Genomic DNA, 26,437 nt, shown 5'->3' on the forward strand with positions numbered 1-26,437 from the left:
TCTCTCTCTCTCTCTCTCTCTCTCTCTCTCTCTCTCTCTCTCTCTCTCTCTCTCTCTCTCTCTCTCTCTCTCTCTCTCTCTCTCTCTCTCTCTCCAGTGCTATACTTACACTGAGGGTACCAGCATGCCCTCCAATACGCTAATCTCTTACTTTACACTATACCAAATACAATCTTTTTAAAATTAAATAAAGAAAGCAAACAAAAAACAATATTATGTATCACATTTTGATAAAAAAATAAGAATAATACAAAGAATTGGTTGATAAGCGCAACAGAAGAATACATCATCATGCAGTTATTGATCGAGGAAGGTCAGTGTTGGAGGCTGGTTCTGACTTAAGCCTAATTTGGTTTGTGCTGCAGCATAGGAATGGAACTCCAACATAACTCGAGGACTCCCTGTATAAGACTGTGTGAGTTGAACCACCTCATATAATGGAATAGTACAGCCAGGTTGCTTCTAACATACATTATGCTAACATGAATAATGTCTAACACAAGGCCCAGTTTGGTTTTGGGTCAACTGTAATGCAGGTGTTTCAAAACTTTAACACGAGGATGGTTTGAAGCAAGCTGCAGAGGAGTCCATCCTCACCCCACATGTGGGAGTGGGCTGCTGCTGCTCCTGCCATTCCCACTACCTACAGTGATGCCAGTTTAGTGACTGACTGGGGGAAGGAGTGGGCCACCACTGCCACCCCTGCCACCCATATTGATGCCAATTTGTTGACTGGCTTGGGGGAGGAAACATACCTGCAGTAGCAGTGAGGTCATTTTGCATACCCTATTAGAAAACCATTGTTTATACTATGGCAATGCTTTTTTGCATGTAAAAAAAAAAGGGCACTTATTAAAAGTTATATCATACATTATGCTATTGTACTTTTGTGTATAGCACACTCATAATGGTAGCAAGCAGTTAGGTGTAATAACTGAGGGTTGAACACATTTGTATGTATTTACCTAGTTGTATTGTACAGGGCACAAGCCAAATCTTATTTTGTCCTGCCTCCATATCTATATTTATCCAGTTTCTCTTTAAACATGTGCACACTGTTTGCCACAATCACCTCTTCCTTCAAATTGTTCCAGATTTTAATAGTTTGATAAAGATAGCTGTATTTCTTGATGTCACTCGAACATCTACTCTTCTTTATTTTCTTCCCATGTCCCCTCATCTGCCTTTTTCCCTCCTCCATCTGTGGTACCAAATCATATCTATCTATTCTTTCTGTATTGTTTACTAATTTGTACATTGTTATCAGGTTTCCTCTTTTTCTTCTCTCCTGTAGTATTGGCAACCCCATATCTTCAAGTCTTTCTTCATATCTTAAGTCTTTCAATTCTGGTACCATCTTTTTTTGCTATCCTCTGTATTCTTTCCAGTGGAACCTTGGTTACCAAATGTCTCCTTTTTTTAACAACTCAGGTTTTTGAACAAAAATTTTAACTCACAATTGCTTCGGTTGCCATACTATAATTCAATTTTTTACCAAAGTTACTTGATTTCAAATACTACAAGACATAGCAGAAGTTGCCATCTATTACTAATTTTTAGTTTTTATAAATATTTCCTTCATTTTTATATATTTTTAGGAGAGACACAGAGGGTAGCACAGTATTTCAGTCTTTGAAATAAGTTAAATGTGATCCCATTGAAGAACCTAGATGTAAACAAAAAAGGGTCAGCGCTCAGGAGTAATCCCGGGCTTCCTGTGGCTCTCTCTATGACCCACAACGCCATCACTACTGCACAACTGCATGCTCCTCTCTGTGTCGCTCTGTAAGGTTTTCCTCACTTGATCTGTGACAAAGAGAATACTTGCATGGTTTAAACAATATCTTTTGATGACTTCTGTGTCATTAAGTTCATTCAATACATCGTTTCAGAATAAAAAATTTCTAAGCTGGAGAAGTTGTGGAGTGTCCATCTTAGCAGTGGGAGTGTCGGTCATTACCCGCTAAGACATGGTGGTTAGGTATCTGAAATTGATTCTTATGGGGAAAATAACTTCAGTTTTTTAACATTTCAGATTTTAAACAGCATTCAGGAACAAATTAAGTTAAAAAACAGAGGTTCCATTGTATCTTTTTTTTCTATGTGGAGCCCAAACTACTGCTGTGTATTACAATTTAGGATGTATCATTATAATTTTATTCATCATTTCTTGATCCAGATAGTTAAATGCCACCATAATGTTTGTTAACAAGCTGTATGTAGAGTCAAATATCCAATTTATGTGTCTTTCAGGTGATAGTGTCCTGAATTATTGCTCCAAAGTCTTTTCTTCATTATTTTTCATTGTTATTTCTCCTCCCATTTTGTAATTCCATGAAGATCTTATGTTACTTTTTCCTATTTCCAACAACATGGCATATCCTGGCATTAAATTCTAGTTTCCATCTTCGGCTATGTGCTTGTATCTTTCAAAATCCTTTTGCAACTCCTTGCAGTCATTTTCATCCTCTAATATTTTCATGATTTTTGCATCAGCAAACAGATTTATATAACTATTTAGATCCTCTGTTATATCATTTACATAAATTTGAAACAGTAAGTGCCAACACAGATCTTTTCAGTACCAGACTTGTCACTTTGTGCCATCTTGATTTTTTATTTATTTATTTATTTTTTTCCATTATACATAAGAGGGTCACTGTCCAAGGGAAACAAAACTGAAAAAAAAAATACCACGTAGTCGCCAGTCCCAAAAGAGACATCAAGAGAATCACTGAAAAATGAAGGATAAGTGTCTTGAAACCTTTCTCTTGAAAGAGTTCAAGTCATTGGAAAGAGGAAATACAGAAACAGGCAGGGAGTTCCAGAGTTTACTACAGAAAGGAATGAATGATTGAGAATAATGGTTAAGTCTTGGATTAGAGAAGTGAACAGAATAGGGATGAGAGAAGAAAGAAAGTCTTGTGCAATGAGGCCACAGGACGAGGGGAGGCATGCAGTAAGATCAGAAGAGCAGTTAGCATGAAAATAACATTAGAAGATAGCAAGAGATGCAACATCACAGTGATAAGAAAGAGGCTGAAGACAGTCAGTTAGAGGAGAGGAGTTAATAAGATGAAAAGCTTTTCATTCCAACCTGTCTAAAATACCATTATGAGGTGGATCCCTTCCGCCTCCCCATTCCATCTGAAGCATGCTCCATACATGGGCAGATAAGGCCCCTGTACAGAGTTAGCGGTTGAGAAAAACTGACAGAGACAATTCAGAAAGCCTAGCTTCAAAGAAGCTGTTTTAGATAGAGATGAGATGTGAAGTTTCCAGTTTAGATTATAAGTAAACGACAGACAAAGGATGTTCAGTGTAAAAGAGGGAGACAGTTGAGTGTCATTGGAGAAGAGGTGATAGTTGACTGGCAGGTTGTGCCAAGCTGATAGACAGAGGAATTGAATTTTTGAGACAGTGAACAATACTAAGTTTCCTCTACCCCAGTCAGAAATTTTAGAGAGATCAGAAGTCAGGCATTCTGTGGCTTCCTCTCCATGAATTGTTTACTTCCTGAAAGGTTAGATGTCTGTGAAAACATGTAGAAAAGTGCAGGGTGGTATCATCAGTGTAGGCATGGATAGGACAAGAAGTTTGGTTTAGAAGATCATTGATGAATAATAGGAAGAGAGTGGGTGACGTGACAGAATCCTGAGGAACACCACTGTTAATAGATTTAAGAGAAAAACATTGACCATCTACCACAGCAGCAATAGAATAGTCAGAAAGGAAACTTGTGATGAAGTTACAGAGAGAAGGATAGAAGCCATAGGAGGGTAGTTTAGAAATCAAAGCTTTGTGCCAGACTGTCAAAAGCTTTTGATATGTCTAAGGCAGCAGCAAAAGTTTCACCAAAATTTTTAAATGAGGATGATCGAGACTCAGTAAAGAAAGCCAGAAGATCACCAGTAGAGTATAGCCTTGACAATACCCATACTGGCAATCAGATAGAAGGTTGTGAAGTGATATGAGTAGATGTTTAAGAACATTCATGTTGAGGATAGATTCAAAAACTTTAGATAGGCAGAAAATTAAAGCAATAGGACAGTAGTTTGAGGTATTAGAATGGTGACCCTTTTTAGGAATAGGCTGAATGTAGGCAAACTTCCAGCAAGAAGGAAAGGTGGATGTTGATAGTTCTACAGAGTAGAAAGAGTTTGATTAGGCAAGGTGCAAGCACGGAAGCACAGTTTCGGAGAACAAAAGGAGGCCCACAAGCTTTCTGAGGGTTTAGGCCAGCGAGGGCAAAGAAAACATCACTGCGAAGAATTTTAATGGGTAGCATGAAGTAGACAGAAGGTATAGGAGAGGGATGAACAAGCCCTGAATCATCCAAGATAGAGTTTTTAGCAAAGAGTTCAAGTTTAGGAATAGATGAGATTACAGTGGTGCCATCAGGTTGAGATAAAGGAGGGAAAGATGAAGAAGCAAAGTTATTGGAGATGTTTTTGGCTAGGAGGAGGAGGCAGTAGACACCTGCCAAAACGATAATTACTCCCAGTGAGGTCTAAAGCACTGTTCAGGGGGTGCTGTGAACTTATCATTAAACCCAGCTGTGACCTCACTGAACGTTTCCCTTTGTGTCTCACAATACAAGGGGGCAGTCACAGCCTGTCCTCTAAAGACAACTCTCTTCCTCCACACAAAACTACAAGCACCTAATAACACACACACCCTTCACTCAAAAAGTTTAAAATCATCATGGTGACTCCTACACCAGCCTCGGAGTCCCCATCTGGGGAGGGGACCATAAATGTCCCCAGGTCGGACTGCCTTTCTGTCGACGACCCTAAGTGTCTTGACACCCCCCTCAACTTTTTCTTCATTAACTTCTGCAACATTCACGGTCTAAGATATAATTTTTAATCTGTAGAACACCACCTCTCCTCTTCTAAACCTCATCTTGTTTTCCTCACTGAAACTCAGGTGTCTGAGGCAACTGACAGTAGCCCCTTTACTGTTCCCTCCTACTTTCTCTATCCTCATTTTTGATCCAAAGCTTGATGCTGCATTTATGTGCGCAATGACTTAACCTGCTCTCGTGCCCACGCTCTTGAATCTTCCGAGTTTTCCACCATCTGGCTATGACTACAGAGTCACTCTCATACTAAATTTATCTGTGCTGTATACCTCTCTCCTAACTCCTCTGACTATAAGAAATTCTTTGACTACTTAACTTCCAAAGTGGAGCACATTCTGACCTTCTTCCCTTTTGCAGAGATCTCCATTCTTGGAGATTTCAATGTTCACCACCAGCTTTGGCCTTCCTCTCCCTTCACTGACCATCCTGGTGAACTAGCCTACAACTTTGCTATCCTCCATGACCTAGAGCAATTGGTGCAACACCCTACTCGTATTCCTGACCGTCTTGGAGATACGCCCAACATTCTTGACCTTTTCCTGACCTCTAATCCTTCTGCTTATGCTGTCACCCTTTCTTCTCCGTTGGGCTCCTCCGATCACAATCTCATATCTTTATCTTGTCCTATCACTCCAATCCCTCCTCAGGATCCCCCTAAGCGAAGGTGCCTCTGGCGTTTTGCTTCTGCTAGTTGGGGGACCTGAGGAGGTATTTTGCTGATTTTCCTTGGAATGACTACTGCTTCCGTGTCAGAGACCCATCTTTGTGTGCTGAGCGCATAACAGAGGTGATAGTGTCTGGCATGGAGGCGTACATTCCTCACTCTTTTTCTCGTCCTAAACCTTCTAAACCTTGGTTTAACACAGCTTGTTCTCGTGCTATACATGATAGAGAGGTGGCCCACAAAAGGTACTTAAGCCTTCCATCACCAGAATCTCATGCACTTTATATTTCTGCCCGGAACCATGCCAAGTCTGTTCTCCAACTAGCCAAAAACTCCTTCATTAACAGAAAATGTCAAAACCTTTCAAGATCTAACTCCCCTCGTGATTTCTGGCATCTAGCCAAAAATATCTCCAATAACTTTGCTTCTTCTTCTTTCCCTCCTCTACTTCAACCAGATGGCACCACTGCTATCACATCTATTTCTAAAGGTGAACTCTTTGCTCAGACCTTTGCTAAAAACACTACCTTGGATGATTCTGGGCTTGTTCCTCCCTCTCCTCCACCCTCTGACTACTTCATGCCACCTATTAAAATTCTTCGCAATGATGTTTTCGATGCCCTCGCTGGCCTAAACCCTCGGAAGGCTTACGAACCTGATGGGGTCCCTCCTATTGTTCTCCGAAACTGTGCCTCCGTGCTTGCACCTTGCCTAGTCAAACTCTTTCAGCTCTGTCTGTCAACATCTACCTTTCCTTCTTGCTGGAAGTTTGCCTACATTCAACCTGTTCCTAAAAAGGGTGACCATTCTAATCCCTCAAACTACCGTCCTATTGCTTTAATTTCCTGCCTATCTAAAGTTTTTGAATCTATCCTCAACAGGAAGATTCTTAAACATCTATCACTTCACAACCTTCTATCTGATCGCCAGTATGGGTTCCATCAAGGCTGCTCTACTGGTGATCTTCTGGCTTTCCTTACTGAATCTTGGTCATCCTCTTTTAGAGACTGGTCAAACTTTTGCTGTTGCCTTGGACATATCAAAAGCCTTTGATAGAGTCTGGCACAAAGCTTTGATTTCCAAACTACCCTCCTACAGTTTCTATCCTTCTCTCTGTAACTTCATCTCAAGTTTTCCTTTCTGACCGTTCTATTGCTGCTGTGGTAGACAGTCACTGTTCTTCTCCTAAATCTATTAACAGTGGTGTTCCTCAGGGTTCTGTCCTGTCACCCACTCTCTTCTTATTATTCATTAATGATCTTCTAAACCAAACTTCTTGTCTTATCCACTCCTACGCCGATGATACCACCCTGCACTTTTCCACGTCTTTTCATAGACGTCCAACCCTTCAGGAGGTAAACATATCACGCAGGGAAGCCACAGAAAGCCTGACTTCTGATCTTTTTAAAATTTCTGATTGGGGCAGAGCAAACTTGGTATTGTTCAATGCCTCAAAAACTCAATTCCTCCATCTATCAACTCGACACAACCTTCCAGACAACTATCCCCTCTTCTTCAATGACACTCAACTGTCCCCCTCTTCTACACTGAACATCCTCGGTCTGTCCTTTACTTATAATCTGAATTGGAAACTTCACATCTCATCTCTAAGCTAAAACAGCTTCTATGAAGTTAGGTGTTCTGAGACGTCTCCGCCAGTTTTTCTCACCCCCCCAGCTGCTAACTCTGTACAAGGGCCTTATCCGTCCATGTATGGAGTATGCTTCACATGTCTGGGGGGGGTTCCACTCATACTGCTCTTCTAGACAGGGTGGAATCAAAAGCTTTTCATCTCATCAACTCCTCTCCTCTAACTGACTGTCTTCAGCCTCTCTCTCACTGCCGCAATGTTGCATATCTAGCTGTCTTCTACCGCTATTTTCATGCTAACTGCTCTTCTGATCTTGCTAACTGCATGCCTCCCCTCCTTCCGCAGCCTCGCTGCACAAGACTTACTTCTTTCTCTCACTCCTATTCTGTCCACCTCTCTAACGAAAGAGTTAACCAGTATTCTCAGTCATCCCTTTCTCTGGTAAACTCTGGAACTCCCTGCCTGCTTCTGTATTTCCACCTTCCTATGACTTGAATTCCTTCAAGAGGGAGGTTTCAAGACACTTATCCACCAATTTTTGACCACTGCTTTGACCCTTTTATGGGAGTGGCATTTTAGTGGGCATTTTTTTTTTATTAGAGTTTTGTTGCCCTTGGCCAGTGTCCTTTCTACATAAAAAAAAAAAAAAAGGCAACAGAAGTCATGAGTTGATTTAGATCTTGAAAGATTTTGACACTTCCTATTAATGAAGAAGTTTTTGGCTAGTTGGAGAACATAGTTGGCATGATTTTGGGCAGAAATATGAAGCCCATGAGATTCAGGTGATAGAAGGCTCAAGTACCTTTTGTAGGCCACCTCTCTATCATGTATAATATGAGAACAGACTGTTAAACTAGGATTTGGAAGGTTTATGTGGAAAGAAAGAGTGAGGAATGTAGTGTCTCCATGCCAGACACTATCAATCCATTGTTATATGCTCAGCGCACACAGATGTGTCTCTGACATGGAAGCTGTAGTCATTCTAAGGAAAATCTGCGTAATACCTCCTCAGGTCTCCCCATTTAGCAGAGGCAAAACCCCAGAGGCACCTCTGCTTTGCAGGATCCTGAGGAGGATTGAAGAGATAGAACAAGATACAGATATGAGATTGTGATCGGAGGAGCATAAACAGGATTAGAGGTTAGGAAAAGGTCAAGAATATTGGGTGTGTCTCCAAGACGGTCAGGAATCCGAGTAGGGTGTCACATCAATTGCTCTAGGTCATGGAGGATAGCAGAGTTAAAGGATGGTCAATGAAGGGAGAGGAAAGGCAAAGCTAGTGGTGAACATTGAAGTCTCCAAGAATGGAGATCTCCGCAAAAGGGAAGAGAGAATATGCTCCACTTTGAAAGTTAAGTAGTCAAAGAATTTGTTATAGTCAGAGTAGTTAGGTGAGAGGTATACAGCACAGATAAACTTAATTTGAGAGTGACTCTGTAGTCATAGCTAGATGATGGAAAACCTGGAAGATTCAAGAGCATAGGCATGAGAGCAGGTTAAGTAATTGTGCACACAAATGCAACATCCAGCTTTGGATTGAAAATGAGGATAAAGAAAGTAGGAGGGAACAGAAAAGGGGCTACTCTCAGCTGCCTCAGACACTTGTGTTTCAGTGAGGAAAAGAAGATGAGGTTTAGTAGAGGAGAGGTGGTGGTCTACAGATTGAATTCTAGATCTTAGACCATGAATATTGTGGTTAAAGATATAATTTTCAATCTGTAGTGTCTCTGATTACTGTTCTCATTTCCCTCCCTTGTAAATAATTATTCATCTATCTCAATGTTGCTCCCTTTAGTCCTCCTCTATTCTCTAACTTCAACATAAGACTTTTATGGGGAACTTTGTTAAATGCCTTTTTTGAGATCCAGGTATTACTCTCATATAGAAGATCAGTAGATTCCTGAGACATAATCTCCCTTTCCTGAATTCAAATTCCATTTCTGTGATTATCTTCATCTTTTAGATATTGCACTCATTTATATTTAATTACTATTTCACAAAGCTTGCATACCATGCTTGTTAGTATCACCAGTCTATGATTTAATGGTTCCATTTTATTTCCCCTTTATATATTGGCACTATGTTAGCTCTTTTCCTTTCCCTTGGTACTTTTACTTCTTTCAATGAGCTGTTGAGTGGGTTCCTTTGTTTTTTCACTTCATTCTTTTAATATCAACCTAATTACTTGATCTGGTCCCATAACTTTCCTAACATCCAGCTCTTCCAGCAGTTTCTTAATTTCTTGTCTCTTTATTTGTATTTCCCATATTCCCTCATTCTGTGACAGCATTTATGGTGCCACAAAATTGGTTTCCCTTGAAAACTTTCATTCATTAGTTCACTCATCTCAGTAGTTTCTTAAATTCTTCCTTCTTTTTATAATTTGTTTATGCCATTCCTATGTTTCATTTTCCCTTTTACATATCTGTAGAAAAGTTCTTTTGTGTAGGAGGGACACCAGCCAGGTGGAACAAAAACCCAATAAAAAAAGGTCCACTGAGATGCCAGTCCCTGAATAGGGTCCAAAGCAGTAGTCAAAAATTAAAGGATAAGTGCCTTTAAACCTCCCTCTTGAAGGAATTCAGGTCATAGGAAGGCGGAAATACAAAAGCATTCAGAGAGTTCCAGAGTTTACCAGAGAAAGGGATGAATGATTGAGAATACTGGTTAACTCTTGCATTAGAGAGGTGGACAAAATATGGGTGAGAGAAAAAGAGTCTTGTGCAGCAAGGCTGCAGGAGGAGAGGAGACATGCAGTCAGCAAGATCAGAAGAGAAGTTAGCATGAAAAAAGTGGTAGAAGATAACAAGAGGTGCAACATTGTGGTGACAAGAAGAGGGGGAGAGTTGAGTGTCAGTGAAGAAGAGGGGATAGTTGTCTGGAAGGTTGTGTCAAGTTGACAGATGGGGGAATTGAGTTTTTGAAGCACTGAACAATACTATGTTTGCACTGCCCCAGTCAGAAATTTTAGAGAGATCAGAAGTCAGACATTCTGTGGCTTCCCTGCATGAACTGTTTACTTCCTGAAGGGTTGGACATCTGTGAAAAGATGGAAAAGTGCAGGATGGTATCATCAGCATAAGGGTGAATAGGACAGGATGTTTGGTTTAGAAGATCAATGATGAATAACAGGAAGAGAGTGGGTGACAGGACAGAGCCCTGAAGAACATCACTGTTAATAGATTTAGGAGAAGAATGGTGACCATCTACCACAGCAGCAATAGAACAGTCAGAAATTAAACTTGAGATAAAGTTACAGAGAGAAAGATAGAAGCTGTAGTAGGGTAGTCTGGAAATTAAAGCCTTCTGCCAGACTATCAAAAGCTTTTGATATATCTAGGGCAACAACAAAAGTTTCACCAAAATCTTTAAAAGCGAATGACCAAGAATCAGTAAGGAAAGCCAGGAGTTCATCAGTAGAGCGGCCTTAATGGAACCCACACTGGTGATCAGATAGAAGAAGGCTGTGAAATGATAGATGTTTAAGAATCTTCCTGTTAAGGATAGATTAAAAAACCTTGCATAGGCAGGAAATTAAAACAATAGGAGGATAGTTTGAGGGATTTGAATGGTCACCCTTTTTGGGAACAGTCTTAATGTAGCCAAACTTCTAGCAAGAAGGAAAGGTAGATGTTGACAGACAGAGCTGAAAGAGTTTGACTAATTAAGGTGCAAGCACGGAGGCACAGTTTCGGAGAACAATAGAAGGGATCCCATCAGGTACATGAGCCTTCTGAGGGTTTAGTCCAGTGAGGGCATGGAAAACATTGTGAAGAATTTTAATAGGTAGCATGAAGTAGTCAGAGGATGGAGGAGAGGGAGGAACAAGCCCTGAATTATCCAAGGTAGAGTTTTTTGCAAAGGTTTGAGGGAAGAATTATTCACCTTTAGAGATAAATATGATAGCAGTGGTGCCATTTGGTTGAAATAAAGGAGGAAAAAAAGAAGAAGCAAAGTTACTGGAGATGTTTTTGGCTAGGTGCCAGAAGTCATGAGGGGAGTTAGATCCTGAAAGATTTTGAGACACTATTAATGAAGGAGTTTTTGGCTAGTTGGGAAGCAGGCTTGGTATGGTTCTAGGCAGAAATATAAAGTGTATGAGATTCTGGTGATGGAAGGCTCAAGTATCTTTTGTGGGCTACCTCTCTATCATGTATAGCACAAGAACAGGCTGTGTCAAACCAAGGTTTAGAAGCTTTAGGTCGAGAAAAGGAGTGAGGAATATACGCCTCCATGCCAGACACTATCACATCTGTTATGCACTCATCACACAGAAACAGTAGTCATTCCAAGGAAAATCAGCATAATACCTCCTCAGGTTCCCCCAATTAGTAGTGGCAAAATGCCAGAGGCACCTCTGCTTAGTGGGATCCTGAGGAGAAATTGGAGAGATTGGACAAGATATAGATATGAGATTGTGATTGGAGGAGCCCAACAGAGAAGATAGGATAACAGCACAAGCAGAAGGATTAGAAGTTAGGAAAAGGTCAAGAATGTTGGCTGTTTCTTCAAGATGGTCAGGAACAAAAGTAGGGTGTTGTACGAAATGCTCTAGATTGTGAAGGATAGCAAAGTTAATCACTTCACTCAAGATGCTTAAAAATGCGCATTGTTCATATATGGCATAAGCTTGCAAGCAGTAACATCTAATTTCTAATACTATAATTTCTCTCTCTCTCTCTCTCTCTCTCTCTCTCTCTCTCTCTCTCTCTCTCTCTCTCTCTCTCTCTCTCTCTCTCTCTCTCTCTCTCTCTCTCTCTCTCTCTCTCTCTCTCTCTCTCTCTCTCTCTCTCTCTCTCTCTCTCTCTCAAATCAACCCTTCAGTTGTCATAGAAATATGAGGCAGGAGTTGTTGTTTTTCTGAGTGTAAGTAGAACACACACACACACACACACACACACACACACACACACACACACACACACACACACACACACACACACACACACACGCACACACACGCACACACGATTTGAGGTGGTTGGAGGGTAGTAAATTACAGACGAGGTGGTGATGGGTGAAGGAGGAATAAATGGTGAGGGAAGGGAAGGCGATGGTATAAGAAAAGAAATAAGTGGGCAGCTGTGTGTTTATGCACTTGAGTGAGTTGCAAGGAATGAGCCAGGGAGGAGGACGGGAACTGTCACTGTCTTCCCTTTCTGGGTAGAGAGAGAGAGAGAGAGAGAGAGAGAGAGAGAGAGAGAGAGAGAGAGAGAGAGAGAGAGAGAGAGAGAGAATGTAGGGAAGGGGGAGGGAGAGGAGGTTAAGAGGGAAAGGAATGAACAAGGGAAGGGGAGAGCTGTACCCCCCACGTAAGTCTCTCCTCCTTGGTGGAAAAGGGTTTAGGATGAAGAGAAGGATAAGGGATACTGAAGATAAGGGAAGGATCATAGGGGGGGGAAACTATGAGTCTTCCTCATTCTGGATAGAGGGTGGGGTATGGGGTAGCTCCTTAGGAAATTGTTTGTTAGTTTGTACATTTACTTTGGAATGAACACATTGGTTTTTCCTCAATTGATTTAGCAATAAAAGTTCTACTTCCTCTATTCTTTGTCATGTGTTTGATTCCCTTGGTTTCCATTTGGCTGCTTTTCTTTCAGTTTTATTCCAGTCATTTACTTCCCTATTTACTGAATACCGGGAAACAAAGGGATTGCTTGCTCCTTTTGCTTCCTTCTGGATAAATTTACATAACATTTCAAAGGATGGGTGGTGCTCTTCATCACTACTAGTTACTGTTAGTGTCGAGATATTTCATTACTTGTTTTCTTCAGTCATGAACCCTATGATCAGGGAGTTTTGTTAGCATCTTTTTCTGCTCCCTAGGGTCGACCAGAAATGACAAATGAGCAGTGTGTTTCATTGCAGCTAGGCAGCATTTCAAAAAATCTGAGAATGGTGTTAAGGCTGGACCATTATGCTGAGAAATTGATAGCCAATTCATTAACTTTCTTGTGTAAGCATCAGCTATGATACTTTTGTTTCCAAATCTCTCCCTAAAAATTTCCTTTGCCTGCCCATAGTCAGCATCAGAGTGCTTATGTCAATGTCCCCTTGTCCTGTGACTCACTCTTGTTCTGGTCTTATGTGGAGCCAATTTCTTGCTTGTGGTTCGAGTTCTTACTGTAGCTGCACCAGCAGGTTTTCATTAGCTCTCAGGTGATCCGTTTTACTGATCACACCCATCATCGTAGGGTCAAGGAAAGGCTGTTCTCTCTCTGACATTTATTGATGAGGCAGGCATGACCATAACCATTAACATTTTAATAGCATCCTCTGCCTCACCAGTTGTATACTTGTTTAAGTAGGCAAGTCTCTCTCTCTATTACTAGAAGTTCTAGATTCTACATAAGTTTCAAAGTTTTTCATCCAACTTGGAAACTCAATGGGTTCTCCACAAAAAATGTTAGCTTTTACTGGAGGGAGGCTCCACTTGGGGTCAAGCATGTTAATTGCAAAATTTCTCATGGGATGGGAAGAGGCTTGACAAATCTGTCTCACATTATTGTTATCATTAGGCATGTTGACATTATGAGTGTGTCTATGAGAACATGGTACAAAACTTTGACCTGTAGGGTTGAGATTCATTGCTTGAGGTTCACTAACTGTTTGTCTATCTACTTCATTTGTCATCAATTCATTATCTCTGTTGCAGGAGATAGGCTCCTGTAGGTCATGGAGTGTAACATATTTGTGAGGCATGGCATTGTCACTTTGTTGATTTGCAGTTGCCTGTTTGCCTGTGCTTTCATTTCATTTTGTGACTACATATTGTTGAAGGTAACTGCTTCCCTACACTTTCATCATCATCTGGAAGCATTTTTACTTCTTCAGTTAAGCTAAGAGCATTAAGTTCTGCTAAATCTCTCTTTCTTTTTCTTTGATAACATTGCCTGGTCTCTAGCTAACATAGCTTCTACCTCTGCTAAACTATCATGATATTCCATTTCCTTTCTAAGTCTGGCTACCCTTGCTGCTGCTTCTTGCTTTCTTTGTGCTGATGAATATGATAAAGTAGATGAGACTCTAGAATATCTAAACTATTTGCTAGTACAAATTGATCCTTTGTCATTCTTTAACTCTCTCTTTTTACATTCTATACTTTCTAATATTTCATGGTGAACTCGTTAGTTGTGTTCCAGTTCCTTCTTTAGCTCCTCTGACCTTTCTGGCTCTAGTTCCACCAGTTTTGTGTATTCTGCATAAATACTTCTTTCTCTACTTCTTTATTTGTCATGGGCTCTAATTCAAAGAGGCTAATTACAATGTTTTGTCTTTTCCTAATTTTGCTGGTAACATTGCTTCATTTACGTTTACAGGACTCTGCTCTTCCTTTGGTTACACTGACTTGATATTCCCTTCCTTTATTGGTCAGCACTTGTCCCCTGACACTAACTTCTCCATTATAAGCTTGACCCTTGTCCACTTGCTCCTCCTCACCTTCCCCAAGGCCATTTACAGCACTAATTTCCACAGTATCAGACATATCTAATGATTTAATTGTGTCAATACTGAGACATTGAAAGAGCAATTAAAATTACCACTCTAATACTAGGTAATCTGAGTAATTTTCCTTCACTTAGGTTAATTCAGTGCACATACATATTATTATACTTTCTTGTCTGTGACTATGGGTTCTACAAAATGGTGGTGAGGCACTGTGGGTAGAAAGGAATGGTTGTCGTCAAGGGTAGAGCTGAACCTGAGGCCTCAGAGGTCAACCGATTGGCTTATGTCAATGTCCCCTTGTCCTGTGACTCACTCTTGTTCTGGTCTTATGTGGAGCCAATTTCTTGCTTGTGGTTCGAGTTCTTACTGTAGCTGCACCAGCAGGTTTTCATTAGCTCTCAGGTGATCCGTTTTACTGATCACACCCATCATCGTAGGGTCAAGGAAAGGCTGTTCTCTCTCTGACATTTATTGATGAGGCAGGCATGACCATAAGAACTGCGAACAAGTTCTCGGTCTCAATTACTTATAAAATAACATTACACTCTGATATCAAACACTTCCAACATATTACAGTATTCATTAACAACACATGCAATCAACTTGGCACTATGACAATCAGCTTTTAATACAAGATTAAAGTATTTACCTCGGTCACCTTCCTGCCCGTCTTTGTCCGAGTGTGACTTGGCCATGAGTGATGACCGCAGGCAATCAGCAGATTAACCACACTATACTAACAAGTAAGCATCAACTAGTGGCTTTATATAGAATTGAGTACTAATACTTATGCATATTACATGTGTCTTCATGCAAGTAGGAAACTATTGAACATTTCACTTATGATTTCAGAGGAATAATGATGGGAGGCACATACACTTTATGTAAAGTAACAATGATTCAGGACATACTATCACCTGAAAGACACATAAACAAGATATTTGGCTGTACATACAGCTTGTTAACAAACATTAATGTGGCATTTAACTAATTAGATAAAGAAATGATGAAGAAAATTATAACAAGCATATGTCCTAAATTGGAATATGTAGCAGTAGTTTGGGCTCCACATAGAAAAAAAGATATATGGAAACTGGAAAGAACATACAGAGGATAGCAGCGAAGATGGTAGCAGAATTGAAAGACTTAAGGTATGAAGAAAGAGTTGAAGAGATGGGTTTAAAACTGCAAGAGAGAAGAGAAAGAGGTGACCTGATAACAATGTACAAATTAGTAAACAATAAAGAAAGAATAGACTGAAATGACTTGGTGCCACAGATGGAGGAGGGAGAGACAGAAGAGGGGACATAGGAAGAAAAAGAAGAGTGGATGTTCAAGCAACATCAAGAAATACAGCTTCCTATATAGAACTATTGAAATCTGGAATGATTTGAAGGAGGAGGTGGTTGCATCAAACGGTGTACACATTTAAAGAGAAACTGAATAAGTGTGGTTATGGAGACAGGACAAAATGAGCTTTGGCTCGTGCCCTGTATGATACAACTAGGTAAATACACACACACACACACACACACACACACACACACACACACACACACACACACACACATGATAAGGTTTGTATTAAAGAAAAAAGAGAGGAAAGTAGATGTGAAGATTATAAAAGTGAAAGATTTAATTATGGTAAGTCAAATTTTGAACAAATGAGGAGATACTTTGGTGAAGCAGACTGGAGTACACTTATCACAGCAAGTAATGTACAAAAGAAGTGGGAAGCTTTCATCAATATTTATGAAGAGGGAGTGAAAAGATATGTACCGAAAATAGAGACATAGAGAAGATAATGACTGGTATAATAGAAGATGTGAAATAGCTAGGGAGGAGAGGGAAACGGCATGGAATAGATGGTGGAGGAAAAATGCGTAGGAGCTATGGTAAAACTACACAACTACAAGAAATGAATATGTAAGGGTTATTAGAGAAGAAAGGAAAAATTATGAGAAAGATGTTATGGACAAATGCAAAGAGGAACCAAAACTATTCTTCAGAGATGTGAACAGCAAAATGAAAAATAGAGAAGGAATAAGCAGATTGAAGGTGAATAGTCAAATGTGTGAATTGGCAGAGATAATGAACAGGAGTTTTCAATCAGTATTCACAAAAGAGAACATTTGTGTGGCAGAGTGAGATAAGTGAGGAAATGGGTCTGGGGGAAATCCAAGTGACTGAAGGGGATGTCCAGAAACAGATGGAGGGATTAGAGGTTAGGAAGGCCCCTGGACCTGATGGAGTGTCAGGATGGATACTAAAAGAGTGCAATCAGCAGTTGACATGGGTAATACATAATATTATTGAGAGCTCCCTAATTGAAAGTAAAGTCCCAATTGAATGGAAGAGAGCCAACATAGTGCCAATCTACAAAGGTGGTAGTAAAGAGGAGCCCTTAAACTATAGACCTGTGTCTCTAACAAATGTGGTGTGCAAAATGTGTGAAAGATTGGTGAAGGATAAATGGATGCAGTACCCAGAAGGAAATGAAGTGATAATAAAGCAACAATTTGGATTTAGGAGAGGGAGATCAGGTGTTACAAACTTACTGAGTTTTTATTCTAGAGTGGTGGATATAATGCAAGAAAGAGATGGATGGGCTGATTGTGTTTATTTTGACCTGAAAAAGGCCTTCGATAAAGTGCCACACAGGAAATTGTTGTGGAAGTTGAAGCATAATGGTGGGCTAAGGGGGAGCCTGCTGAGATGGATGGAAAATTTCTTGACAAACAGAGAAATAAGAATGGTGGTGAAGGATCAAAAATCATCATTGAGGGAAGTCATAAGTGGAGTACCCCAAGGCTCAGTACTTGCACCAATCATGTTTGCAGTTTATATAAATGATATGACGGAGAGTGTGAACAGCTACACAAGCCTTTTTTGCTGATGATGCAAAGTTGTTGAAGAAAGTTGAGAATGCAGAGGACTGTGGAACATTACAAGAAGACCTGAACAAGATATCAGAGTGGAGTTATAGATGAGAAATGGAATTTAATTTAAAGAAGTGTTGAGTAATAGAATTTGGAAAAAGTACAATAAGAGTAAAAGAAAATTATGTGTTGAATGGTGTAAGGTTGTGTGGAGCAGAAGAGGAAAAGGATCTTGGTGTTACAGTAATTGAGAACCTGACCCTGGAGAGACACATTAGCAAAATTACAGGAGAAACCTATAACTTGTTGAGAAGAATAAGGCAGGCCTTTGCATATATGGATGAAGAGATGGTCAGGAAGATGATTGTGTCGCTGATAAGACCTAGACTAGAATATGCAGCAGTAGTGTGGTCGCCATACAAGAAAAAGGATATAAGGAAGTTGGAGAGAGTTCAGAGAGCAGCTACAAAGATGGTACCAAGTATCAGGGACTTGTCATATGAAGAGACTGGCAAGGATACATCTACCAACATTGGAAAAGAGGAGAGAAAGGGGAGACTTGATTGCGTTATATAAAGCATATGAGGGAGTAGAGGAGGTGGACCGTAGCAACTTAATGGTCTGGGATACACAGGACACTAGAGGACATGGAAAGAGGCTGAAGAGGAGTGCTTGTAGAAGAGACATCAAAAAGTATAGTTTCCCATATAGAAGTATTGATGTATGGAACAGTCTGGTTGAGGAGATAGTAAATGCAGAAAGTATACATGGATTCAAGGCTAAGTTGGATATTAAAAGATATGGAGCATAGCTCTTTTTCCATAAAGCACAACTAGGTAAATACACACACACACACACACACACACACACACACACACACACACACACACACACACACACACACACACACTATCCAGCTACATAAGTTTATTTGCAGATAATACAAAGTTATTGAGATCAAATAGAAAAAGAGGAAGATAGCATGCTAGTCCAACAAGACCTAAACTAGATCTGGGAGTGGAGCCAAAAGTGGCAGATGAAATTTGATGCAAAGAAATGCAGTACAATAGAATTTGGCAAGAGTGGCAAGAGACAGACAGGAGATTATTCATTGGGGAAGGAGAGAATCAGTAAAAGAACAGAAGAAAAAGACCTTGGTGTAATAATTACTGATAATCTGTCACCAGAGAAAACCATAAGCAAGATTACAGGTGAAACATATAACCTACTGAGAAACATAAGGACAATATTTACACATCTGGATGAAGAAGTAATAAAAAAATGCGCTTTACATTGTGACCAGGATACACCCAAGATTGGAGTATGCAGCTGTGTTATGGTCACCTAGTGCCAAGAAATCTAAGAAAATTGGAAAGGATACAAAGAGCAACAACAAAGTTATCTCCAAGTTTGAAGGATCTACCATATGAAGAAATATTGTCAAAATTGGAAAAGAAACATATCAAGACCCAAAAGACATGAGTGAATTGCTAAACAAAATATTTCAACAAGTTTTCACAGAAGAATCAGAATTTAACCAACAAATGACAATACAAAAAAGCAGATGTGGGAAATTACAGTAATTAAAGAAGTTTATAAAATGATGGAGGAACTTGAAGAAAGAAAAGCAACAGGACCAGATGGAGTATCAGGTTTCATTTTAACCCTTTCCTTCCGGCGCTTAAATTATTTTACCGTTTCGTATGACGGCTAAAAATGGTAAACCTAGAAATTGTCAGAAAATTGTTTGAATACTAATAATCATTTTCTCTTTGTTATTCTGAATACAATGATATACTTTGTAGCTCGATGTGACCTCTCAAAGTTGAGTTTATGCCTTATAAAAGATTCCTCCTCCTCCCGCTGTGTGATCCGTCATCCAGAAACAGCCCGGAGAGCGATGACGCTGCGCGCACACACACACTCTCTCTCTCTCTCTCTCTCTCTCTCTCTCTCTCTCTCTCTCTCTCTCTCTCTCATCTTGGAGGGGAAATTGTACACTTCCAATGAGAGAGAGAGAGAGAGAGAGAGAGAGAGAGATTTCATCCCTTTTCATATCAAGTTTCAGGCAAATAACATTATCTCTCTCTCTCTCTCTCTCTCTCTCTCTCTCTCTCTCTCTCTCTCTCTCTCTCTCTCTCTCTCTCTCTCTCTCTCTCTCTGTCTCTCTGACAAGTTACCTTCTACCATTTTATTATAAAATCGAAGATAATGAAAAAATTACCATGAAAGAATGATAGGTATCATCTCTCTGTTCTGATAAAACAGGTGGATCCTGTAAATCATTTTCCGAGTCCTCACTAATGTCTTCGCTTTCTTCATCTTCTAAATATTCACTGTCACTGTCTTCAAACTCAGAAGCACTGCTAAATACATATGTTGTGTCCTGCTCCATGGTGAGTTATGATCTGAGATCCTTGGCTCTTATCACTTCACACTTATCATGGTGCTTTCCACCCGGCGAGTGCTTTCCACCCGGCGGATCGCTGGGGTTGCCAAGTGTCGCCCGGAGAAAGGGAAAATAGCTTAGTTACCGCTAAATTTCCAGAGCTAGTGACAACACTACATGTGGAAACATGCCAGACACTTCCACTCACACCATCTGACTCGAGAAACCGCGCTTGGACCTCAAAATTGAGGCGCGAAAATTCTTGATTACCGGTATGATCGCCGTCGCTACGGACACATTTTTGCAATCATATATATATACGATTGCCGGAAGGAAAGGGTTAAGAGTGCAGGAAACAATTAAATGAACCAATATATGACATAATAAAGTGCTCACTATCAACTGGAAGAATGCCTAAGGAATTGAAGCGAGCATTGTACAATGTCAGTTTATAAAACTGGAAAGAAAGAAGAACCACTAAACTATAGAGCAGTATCAATGACCAGCATATTATGTAAGATCTGTGAAAAAGTGATAAAGAAGCAGTGGACAAAATTTCTAGAAAAACATGATATAATAACAGAAAAACAGTATGGCTTTAGAGATCAAAATGAACATATAAAATGGGAAATGAAGAATTAATAAAATAAAAGTGCAAGAGAAAGATCTGGAAGAGATAATACAGGACAGTCAACTTGGAGAAATATGTAGAAAAGATTTTCAGAGCTATATATAAAATGGTGAGAAGTATTGGAACAACATTCCATTATATAGATAAAGATATGATAAGAAAGATAATTACCACTATGATTAGACCAAAGCTGGAATATGCTGAAACAGTGTGGTCTCCCCACAAGAAGAAAAATGTCAAAAAACTAGAAAAAATACAAAGAATGGCAACGAAGATGGTTCCAGAACTGGAAGAATTAACATATGAACACAGATTAAAGCAAGTGAACCTACCAACACTGGAACAAAGAAGAGAAAAGGGAGACTTAATATTGATTTATAAATTGTGGAATAGAGTGAAAGAAATTGATAATAAGAAATTACTGCTAAGAGAAGTACAAAATACCAGAGGCCACAGCAAAAAATGAAGAAAAGGAAGATGATTGAATAAAATAAATAAATATAGTTTCCCACAGAGAAGTATAGAAGTTTGGAACAAGCCAAGTGAGGATGTAGTATCAGGAACAAGTGTGCACAATTTTAAGGAAAAACTGGACAAGTGTAAATATGGAGACGGAACCACATGAGCATAGCTCAGGCCCTGTAAATTACAACTAGGTAATACACACACACACACACACAATATGGATTGTGAAATATTACAGAAAGATCTAAATAGGATATATAAATGGAGTAAGAAATGGGAAATGGAATTCAATGCAAAGAAATGCAAGGTGATGGAATCAGGAAAAAGCAAAAGAAGACTGACAAGTTCCTACACCATGGGAGAAGTGGAAATTAAGAAAACCAAAGAAGAAAAAGACTTGGGAATTAAAATTAGTTATAATTTATCACCAGAAAAACATGTAAACAAAATAGTTGGGAAAACCTATGAGTTACTAAGAAAGATGAAAGGGGCATTTGCTTACATGGATGAAGAGATGATGAAAAAGTTGATGGAATATGTGATTCGACCAAAACTGGAATATGCCACATTTGTTTGGTCACCCTATAATAAAAAGGAAATAAGGAAAATAGAAAGGATCCAAAGAGCTGCAACCTTTCCTTCTTGCTGGAAGTTTGCCTACATTCAACCTGTTCCTAAAAAGGGTGACCGTTCTAATCCCTCAAACTACCGTCCTATTGCTTTAATTTCCTGCCTATCTAAAGTTTTTGAATCTATCCTCAACAGGAAGATTCTTAAACATCTATCACTTCACAACCTTCTATCTGATCGCCAGTATGGGTTCCGTCAAGGCCACTCTACTGGTGATCTTCTGGCTTTCCTTACTGAGTCTTGGTCATCCTCTTTTAGAGATTTTGGTGGAACTTTTGCTGTTGCCTTGGACATATCAAAAGCTTTTTATAGAGTCTGGCACAAAGCTTTGATTTCCAAATTACCCTCCTACGGTTTCTATCCTTCTCTCTGTAACTTCATCTCAAGTTTCCTTTCTGACCGTTCTATTGCTGCTGTGTTCTCCTAAATCTATTAACAGTGGTGTTCCTCAGGGTTCTGTCCTGTCACCCACTCTCTTCTTATTATTCATTAATGATCTTCTAAACCAAACTTCTTGTCCTTTCCACTCCTACGCTGATGATACCACCCTGCACTTTTCCACGTCTTTTCATAGACGTCCAACCCTTCAGGAGGTAAACATATCACGCAGGGAAGCCACAGAACGCCTGACTTCTGATCTTTCTAAAATTTCTGATAAAATTTCTATGAAGTTAGGTGTTCTGAGATGTCTCTTGAGATTTAACCTATGAAGAAAGATTAAGGAGATTGAAGCTTCCATCATTACAAGAGAGAAGAGAAAGAGGAGACCTGATTGCTATATACAGAGCTTTAAAGGGTAAGGATAAAGTTGACAAAGAATACTTATTTGTGCGGGACTCAAGAGATACAAGAGGACATGGAGTGAAACATGATGAAAACAGCAAGTAAAGAGATACAAGAGGACATGGAGTGAAACTGAAGAAAACAGCAAGTAGAAGAGATGTCAAGAATTATTGGTTTCCCAAATAGAAGCATAGAAATATGGAACAACTTAGATGAAACAGTAGTACAAGCAAAAAAATATTCATGAACTTAAAGTTAAGCTGGATGCTTATAGATATGGAGACAGGACAGCACAAGCATAACTCTTTTCCTGTAAAACACAACTAGGTAAACACACACACACACACACACACACACACACACACACACACACACACACACACACACACACACACAATCCCTCCTGTGGATCTGCCTAAAAGGAGGTGCCTCTGGCTTATTTTTTTTTTATGCAGGAGGGACACCAGCTAAGGGCAACAAAAATCAAATAAAAAAAAAAAATGCACACTAAGATGCTGATCCCCAAATGAGATCTGAAGCAGTAGTCAAAAATTGAAGGATAAGTGCCTTGAAACCTCCCTCTTGAAGGAGTCCAAGTCATAGGAAGCCGGCAGGGAGTTCCAGATTTACCAGAAATAGTTGGGGGGACCTAAGGAGGTATTTTGCTGATTTTCCTTGAAATGACTATTTCCATGTCTTCCATGTCAGAGATCCATCCCTAACAGAGGTGATAGTGTCTGGCATGGAAGTGTACATTCCTCACTTTTTTCTCTACCTAAACCTTCCAAACCTTGGTTTAACACAGCCTGTTCTCGTGCTATACATGATAGAGAGGTGGCCCACTAAATGTACTTGAGCCTTCCATCACCAGAGTCTCATGTGCTTTATATTTCTGTCTGGAACCATGCCAAGTCTGTTCTTCAACTAGCCAAAAACTCCTTTATTAATAGAAAGTGTCAAAATCTTTCAAGATCTAATTCCTCTCATGACTTCTGGCACCTAGCCAAAAAATCTCCAATAACTTTTTTCTTCTTTTTTCCCTCCTTTATTTCAACCAGATGGCACCACTGCTATCACATCTACCTCTAACGCTGAACTCTTTGCTCAAACCTTTGCTAAAAAAAATACCTTGGATGATTCAGGGCTTGTTCTTCCCTCTCCTCCACCCTCTGACTACTTCATGCTATTAAAATTCTTTGCAATGTTTTCCATGTCCTCGCTGGCCTAAACTCTCGGAAGGTTTATGGACCTGATGGGGTTCCTCCTATTGTTCTCCGAAACCGTGCCTCCGTGCTTGCACCTAGTCAAACTCTTTCAACTCTGTCTGTCAACATCTACCTTTCCTTCTTGCTGGAAGTTTGCCTACATACAGCCTATTCCTAAATAAAGGTGACCATTCTAATCCCTAAAACTACCATCCTATTGCTTTAATTTCCTTCCTATCTAAAGTTTCTAATCTATCCTTAACAGGAAGATTCTTAAACATGTCACTTCGCATCTTTCTCTGATTGTCAGTATGGGTTCCATCAAGGCTTCTCTACTGGTGATGTTCTGGCTTTCCTTACTGAGTCTTCATCATCCCCTTGTAGAGGTTTTGGTGAAACTTTTGCTGTTGCTTTAGACATATCAAAAGCTTTTGATAGAATCTGGCACAAAGCTTTGATTTCCAAACCTCCTCCTTTATTTTCACTACCCTCTATTTTCACACTAACTGCTCTTCTGATCTTGCTCCCTCCCTTTCTTAGCCCTGTGTAATCCTTTCTCATCCCTGCATCCCCCCTGCCCCTCTCCATCCCACTGGTGCCACTTGTATCTACTCTCTCTCTCTCTCTCTCTCTCTCTCTCTCTCTCTCTCTCTCTCTCTCTCTCTCTCTCTCTCTCTCTCTCTCTCTCTCTCTCTCTCTCTCTCTCTCTCTCTCTCTCTCTCTCTCTCTCTCTCATATTCCTATAATATAAAGTGATTTAAAACTATAACTTGTCATTCCATTACCAGCACAGCACTCCAAGGTAAACTGATTTTTCATTGGGTAGATGTTAGAAGTTGCTGCCCTTCATACAAGCAGTAGATCTATATACAAGGTATACCATAAAATACCAGTCTCTTGGCCAGAAATCAGGGATCAGCCTATTCTTGAGATTGACCTGTACTCAAGGAAATACACTATATTTAAGTAGATATGTACAGGGTGTAATATGAGTTTCTGTGGATATTGCTAGAGGTGAAAATACAGGTTATTCTAACTCAAAAATGATATATGCAAATATACATTTTGAGGCTTTATTTAGCCATGGTATGAATTTCAGGTGTGGGCGGGTAACAGACATAATGCCCAGCCCAGCCTCTCTAATGCAAGAATAAAACAGTATTCTCTGCCATTCATCCCTTTTTCTGGTAAATTGTGAAACTCCCTGCCTGGTTCTTCTGTATTTCCTCTTTCCTATGATTTGAACTCTTTCAAGAGGGAGGTTTCAAGCCAATTATCCTCCAGTTTGCAGTGATTCTTTTTTATCTCGCCTGGCCTTTTTTTTCTAACATTTTGTTGCCCTTGGCCAGTATCTCTTGCAAAATAAAATAAATAAATAAAAAAATAGTATGGTTGTAATTAATGACAAATAGAGTAGTATGCTATATGGCACTACCTATACCTGCTCCAGCAGGGAAGTGGAAGGAGCAAAGCTAGCATCAAATTAGCTCATTGATACAAGGGCTGTTCCAAAAGTAACACCACCTATTTTTTTACTCTGCCCCAAGGAGATTGCTGTTGACATTGTTGTGATGACTGAGCTTTTGTGCTCATAACCTGAAATTTTTATCTCTGTTGCAGATGTTGATGGTATGACAGTTTAAGAAAGCAACCCCTGTCATGGATGTGTGTCAGAAGCAGAGATGTGTCATTGAATTCCTCCACACAGAAGTTGGACCAGCTGACATTCACTGGTGCCTGATGAATGTTTATGGAGCCAAGGCAGTTGATATCAGCACAGTTAGGAGATGGGTTCATCGATTCCAGAGTGGTGACAGAGATGTGACTGACAAATCACACTCCCAATGCTCTTGCACACCCACCACTCCAGAAAATTAAGTGCGCCTCGATCAACTCATCTGCGCTAATCAGTGGATAACAGTAAATGAAATGTATGCAAAGTTGGATGTGGGTGTCAGTGTACTGGAAACAGTGCGTTATCCGCCGATTAGCGTAGATGAGTTGATTGAGGTGCTCTTCATTTTCCAGAGTGGTGGCTGTGCAAGGGCGTCTGGAGTGCAATTTGTCACTCACATCCCTGTTGCCACTCCAGGATCAATGAACCCATCTCCTGTGTTGACATCAACTGCCTTGACTCCATAAACATTCACCAGGTGCCAGTGAATGCAGGCTGATCCAACTTCCACGTGGAGGAATTCAATGACGCATCTCTGCTTCTGACACATGTCCATGACAGGGGTTGCTTTCTTTGACTGTTGTACCATCAATACCTACAACAAAGAAATAAAAATTTCAGCTTGCAAGTGCAAAAGTTCAGTCATCATAACAATGTCATAAGCAATCTCCTCGGATCCCTTGGGGCGGAGTAAAAATATAGGAAGCATTACTTTTGGAATGACCCTCATAGCCAGTAATTCGCATTCCCAGTTTAGATTGCACTGCATAATTTTGAGAGAAAATTTCTAGCATTGCTACACACTTAAAGTGCTATGGGGGATGTGGGCATGATTTTTTCTGCCATGGATACTCACCCTGCTTGGTCATTTTATCTGTCATCTGGCCATACTTAAATTTCATACCAGGGCTAAACAAAGCCTCATAATGCATATGTACATAGAATATTTTTGACTCAGAATAACCTGTATTTTCACCTCTAACAATATCCTCAGAAATTCATGCTACACCCCATATGTATGCAAGTAAATAAATATTTACTAAGAAGACTGGCCAAGGAAAAGAAGGGAGAAAAAAAAGAAAAAAAAAAAAGCTCACTCATGATGCCCTTGCATAGAAAAAAGCCATGTGGTAAGATTTGAAAAAAGTGTTTGGTGGCTTGAATTTAGGTACAGGTTAGCTAATGATATACTTATGAAAATAAATAAATAGA

General features: G+C 39.9%; 1 protein-coding gene across 8 annotated transcripts in view; it reads left to right on the forward strand.

Annotated features, from left to right (window-relative positions):
- Positions 1-26,437, forward strand: part of LOC135101890 (ER degradation-enhancing alpha-mannosidase-like protein 1) — a 168,653-nt gene that overhangs the window by 124,684 nt on the left and 17,532 nt on the right. The window lies entirely within an intron of this gene.

This window comes from Scylla paramamosain, chromosome 1 (assembly GCF_035594125.1).
Source record: "Scylla paramamosain isolate STU-SP2022 chromosome 1, ASM3559412v1, whole genome shotgun sequence".
Classification (NCBI taxonomy): Eukaryota; Metazoa; Arthropoda; class Malacostraca; order Decapoda; family Portunidae; genus Scylla; species Scylla paramamosain.